This window comes from Varanus komodoensis, unplaced genomic scaffold (assembly GCF_004798865.1).
Source record: "Varanus komodoensis strain SLA01 unplaced genomic scaffold, ASM479886v1 scaffold34_1, whole genome shotgun sequence".
NCBI lineage: Eukaryota > Metazoa > Chordata > Lepidosauria > Squamata > Varanidae > Varanus > Varanus komodoensis.
The window spans coordinates 7,286,086-7,291,313 of NW_025335854.1; positions in this window are offsets into that span (position 1 = coordinate 7,286,086).

Sequence of the window (5,228 nt, forward strand, 5' to 3'; positions counted from 1 at the left end):
AATGCAGTAAAAATTCTACACTGAATATGCCAGCAAATTTGGAAAACTCAGCAGTGACCACAGGATTGGAAAAGGTCAGTTTACATTCCATTTCCAAAGAAGGGCAATGCCAAAGAATGTTCAAACTACCACACCATTGCACTCATTTCACATGCTAGCAAAGTTATGCTCAAAATCCTACAAGCTAGGTTCCAGCAGTATGTGGACCGACAACTACCAGAAGTACAGGCAGGATTTCAAAGAGGCAGAGGAACTAGAGATCAAATTGCCAACATACGCTGGATCATGGAGAAAGCTAGGGAGTTCCAAAACTAAAAAGGAAGAGTGTGTGGAAAAACCTACTGCAATTCCAACTATAACCCTGGAAAAACTTGATTTTGCAGAGCTAGGAGGCTTGGAATCTTCCATTTGGAAACATCCCAAACTCAAGTGATTATAAAAAGAAGGCTGAAATCATAAACATACTGATTCAGAACTTAATACTATGAAAATTAGTGGAACTTATTTAGGAAAAGAGTGTGCTTAGGATGAAAATATTTGTGGCTTATACACCAGCTTGTCTTTCAGACGTTTGGGTAAGAAAGCTTGCCTTCCCAAACAAGGGTGCTTTATCTCCTCTGTGTCCTGGTGGATTCCCCACAGAAGAACTCTCTGGGTCCCAAGCTGGTAACACAAGACCTGAACTTCACAAGGAAAACCAGATGGAATCCTCGTCATGCAACTTGCCTTCTTGTAGAAGAAAAATAGGATTCTGTTTCAGATGCTGCCAGATGGCCTTTTGCCTAGACTTTTTCCCCTTTCTTGAGGATCTTCTCCAATAATCAGCACAATCCATTGTTAGGCAAGGAAGAGGAGTGCATGCTCAGCTGGCTGGACTGTGGAGAGCAGAGCTGTTCACCCCCTCAGATGCCCCATGAGGTGCCACTTTCATGTTGCACGGGTGGAAACCTGCCTCCGTGCCCCGCTAAAACAGCTACATTTCCGGCATTCATTGCATGCCCTGGGACTTCTGGAGAGTTGGGCTCTGGGCCAGCCCTGGCTTTTAGAGGCAGGCTTATCTCAGTGGAGGTTTAAAAGAGCAGCACTCCTGCTTGTCTGGGGCTGCAGCTCATGTGGGACTAGCACCTTGAGGTGGAGTCCCTTTGGTTTCACAGCTGCCCCTTCCCCTGAGATGGGGAAAATGTGGGAAGAGGAGAGAGGTTGCGTGAGCCAGCCTCAGCTGCAGAGAGGTTCCGGATCACAGCTCTATCACAGTTGAAGCGATGGGAGGCCCCTTCCACTGGTTCGAAAAAAGTCAGGCCAAATAGTTGCTCGAATGGCACAGACGTTCGATGGTTTTCCAATGCAAAAAGGTGCATTTGAGCCTTTATCCTTAACCCGTTGCTCCAGTCTTCTGCAAGAGGGAACCCTAATGCAGAAGGAGAAGAAACTGGAGGCATGCCAGCTCAAGAAGCTCATGTGAGCAGAAAAGCAGAAAAGTGTCTCTCCACAGTTCCCTGAAAAGACGAAATAGAGAGCCAGGGGTTGATCAGGCATCGAAAAGCCGGGCTGTCCGTGCGACATTGGTGCTGTGGGTGCTTCAGGAGGAGGAGACTTGCTCAGGATTTCTCTGAAACGGTAATCAGATTTCCACCACAAAGCACATTACCCAGCTTTGCAGTTGCTCCATTACCAAACCCTTGTCTCTCCTCCCTCCAAACTCTCGATCTTTTCGTTCATGATAGACAGAAAAATGCATTACGGCTTCCAGCTGAGCATTCGAGCTGTCAGAAAAAATTTAGCATGATGGAGGGCAGCTGCCCTGCCCTGGCTCTACCCATTTCTGCGTGTGCACATGTGTTTATGTGCATATATATCTTACGCTAGGAGTTTTGCTGTCTGCTGCCCAGGGTTCCTTCTTGCACTTGCTGAGTTGAGTTTTTCAACTAGATTGCAAGTTTCCATGCAAAAGCATTGGGTGGATTTCTTTCTGTCTTTCTTCTCGTACAAATGTCAAAACCAGAGGCCCTGTTCTCACTTGCAAAAGTTATGAGTTCACGAGACGGGCCGTAATAAAAGTTTCCTGGCCCACGTGGTGCTCACCCAGCTTCTCTGCTCCAAGCTAACGTCTTGATGCTCTGCAGCAAGAAGGAAGAGATTCATCATGCCTCCCCTCTGATTCCTGCCCTCTCCCTGCAGCACGCACCCCGGCGCCCTTGAAGGGTCTTGGGAGGTAGATCCATCGGTAGCTCCCAGGGCTCAGCAGATCTCCTGGAGGTCATCTGGGGCCAGACGCTCTGGGTTCCCGCGTCACCTCTTTGCCCTCCAAAGGAGTTGCTCGAATTGAAGAGGAGGCTGCTTCTCACCCACCTCCTTTTGTCTGCCCCATTCCCAGAATTTCTTGCATGTTACACATGGAATCCTACTCACTCCAGGAGGGAAGGAATGGGCAGAAAGTCTGGGCAAAACCCAAAGCAAAACAGCTGCACAGAGCCATGTCTGTCTTGCCTGCCGTATGGAGGGAAAGGCAAGAGGACGCTCTCTGGTCTGTGAGCTGGGGTGAATTGGTGCAACGTGATATATCATCGTCATCTGGTACCTACTTTTCGGGATGTCTGTAAACTCACCTGGTAAACTCACTTTATGGGCATGGTTTATGAGCTACACTTTCCCTGCTTCCTCTGGGGAATCACAGCACTGGTCTTTACAGGGCTGTTGCCCAGAGGTGGAGTTTTAGTAATCATTAAGAAAGCGCTTTTGACTTCTCCATCAAGCCTAAGTTAGGTTTGCGTCCTGCGAACCCGACTGGGCAGATCACAGGCATGTTAGATCAACTTGGTCTTTGACAAGGATCCCAAGAACACCCCTGACAGCCAAGAGCAAAGGACACGCCCGGGATGCCTCCCAGCGCTTTCTGAGCAGAAGATGTTATTTTCAGGGCCAGAAGCGAGCTGTGCTCAGAGCCCTTTCACGCCAGAGCCCACCCATTCCAGGCTCCCGCAAGCTCTCTTCATTCCAGCAGCCTAAATTTGTTCGGCAGCCTTTTGCCCAGGAGGTCATTTTGTTCTTGCTGTTGCGAGATCATGAAAAGGGCCAGGCTGGGCCAGATCACGGGCCTGTTTCCCCAGCCCTCTGTTCACGCAGCCACAGGAAACCCACAAACAAGACACAAGTGCAACAGCACCCTCCCTACCCATGCTCCCCAGCAACAGAGCCACAGTGCTTCTGATCTTGGAGGTGGCACACAGTCATGAGGACTAGCTGCAACGGATAGCCTTCTCCCCATGATTTTCTCAAAGAACCTTCTAAACCCCTCTACTACATCTTGTGGCAGTGAATTCCACAGGCCAAGAAGGACTTCATGCCATCCACCTTGAGCTTCCCACCCATCAGCTTCATGGGATGACTCCGGATTGCAGTATTATGGCGGAGGGACAAAGATGTCTCCCCATCCATTTTCCCCACCCTCCAACATTTCCATCCTGTCCCCGCTCATTTGCATTTCTCTTAGCTGAACTATCCACGTGCTCATTACTGCAAATCACTCAGTGATCTGCCATCGCTCTGCCCACCTGGCCAGCAAACAAGCTCCCTCACGCACTCTCATAGCCTCCCCCACGTCCCTTTCAGTTCGGCTGGATGGCAACTCTGGATTGATTACAGCAAAGGTATTTCCAGAATGGCCCCAAATATTTTGTATTCTTCCCTTTGCTTTGGCTCAATGCAGTACATGAATCCACTTGACAAGGGCAAACAAAGGTGATTTCCTTGAGAACGCCTTTAAAATGGTGCCCATGAAATGCTAAATGTTTTTTTAAGTGCCTTAATGCCTCTCTTGGGCACCAAACTTCAGTTCACGACAACTTAGTTGATGGATTACGTCTTTCTCTTTGCTTTTTATATTTCAGCTGGTGTTCAGATCCTTATTTTTAAGCCATGGTGGATTCCAACAAGCAATCTTCTAGAGAAGATGCAGGTGAATTTCAGGCATATAAGCAGCCCAATCTGTCCTGCAGGGAAGATGCTTCTGCTCATCCTGAACATGGAGATTCGGGGGATGAAACTGGGCATCTTTGTACAAGCCATGTGCTCTACAGTTCAGCCACAGCTCTTCCAGTATCTTCTGACAACTACTTTCCAATCTTGTTCCCATTCATTCTGGAAGGAGTGTGTACATCTTCAAATGCTTGCAAGGTACTGAGAGAAGCCTTGGCTATTTAGCTCATGTCCTGCTCCTTTCTTGTGTTCCTCATCCACCCACCTTTGCCACTTAAAACATTATCTTGCTGGTTGGAAGAGGCAGCAGAGAAGCATAGAAACAAAGCGAGTCAGAAGGGGTCTCCCAAGCCATCTAGTCTGACCCCCGGCTCCAGCCAGCTCCACTCATGACATGCCCAGGTGAAGGGACCAGTATGACAGATACCATGAAAGATGCTTGTCTCAGAACATTTAGAAGTGTCATCTCCTGGCTACTTGATCTCACAAAGCTGGGGTGCTTGCTTTAACATTTATTCCCTGGCCTAACTCAGTGACTTTAGTACGGTAAAATAGAAAAACAAAGAGGGAGTTGAATAATGCAAAATATTATTGCAGTATCATTCAGCTGACCTGATCCCTATCCTCAGCAACCTTCCAGGGAGGGACTGACATTACTGTGCAAAACGGGGATTCTGATCCCACTTGGCCTCACGTCGCTAATGAGGGAGCAGGGAACATCCATCAGAAAGAACTGGCGGGGAAGGGGGGGCCCATGGCCTCCTCCTCCAACCAGTCCCCTGAACTGACTCTAAGACTGGAGGAAAGCCAGACTGGGAGAGTGAGGAGGGACCTGAGAGGAGGATTGTGTGGGCTGAGGAAAGCTTGGGGCAAGGAAGAACCAACCAAACATAAATTTGGGAAATGCGTTTACGGAGGAAGCATGGCAGTTCTCTCCACAGAAGGAAATGATGCTGGTATTTTAAAACTGCTTTCTAGGTGTTTCCGACAACTTAAAAGTTTTCTTTTTGCGCTTGTATCCCACCTTTCAGTGTATCAGATTTACTCAAAGCAGTTCCCAATTTAAACGGTCTCAGAGCACAGCAATAAAATCGCATCCACCACCATATCAGAGAATCCCGTTTCCATCCTGAAGCACAGCAGAAAGACAGGGCCAGATCAAGGCAAACAGTAAGCCCGAGGTATTTTGGGTCAAGAGGACACGTAGCAGGCAGCAAATAGAATAAACTGAGTTGTTGGGGAGACACAGAGGA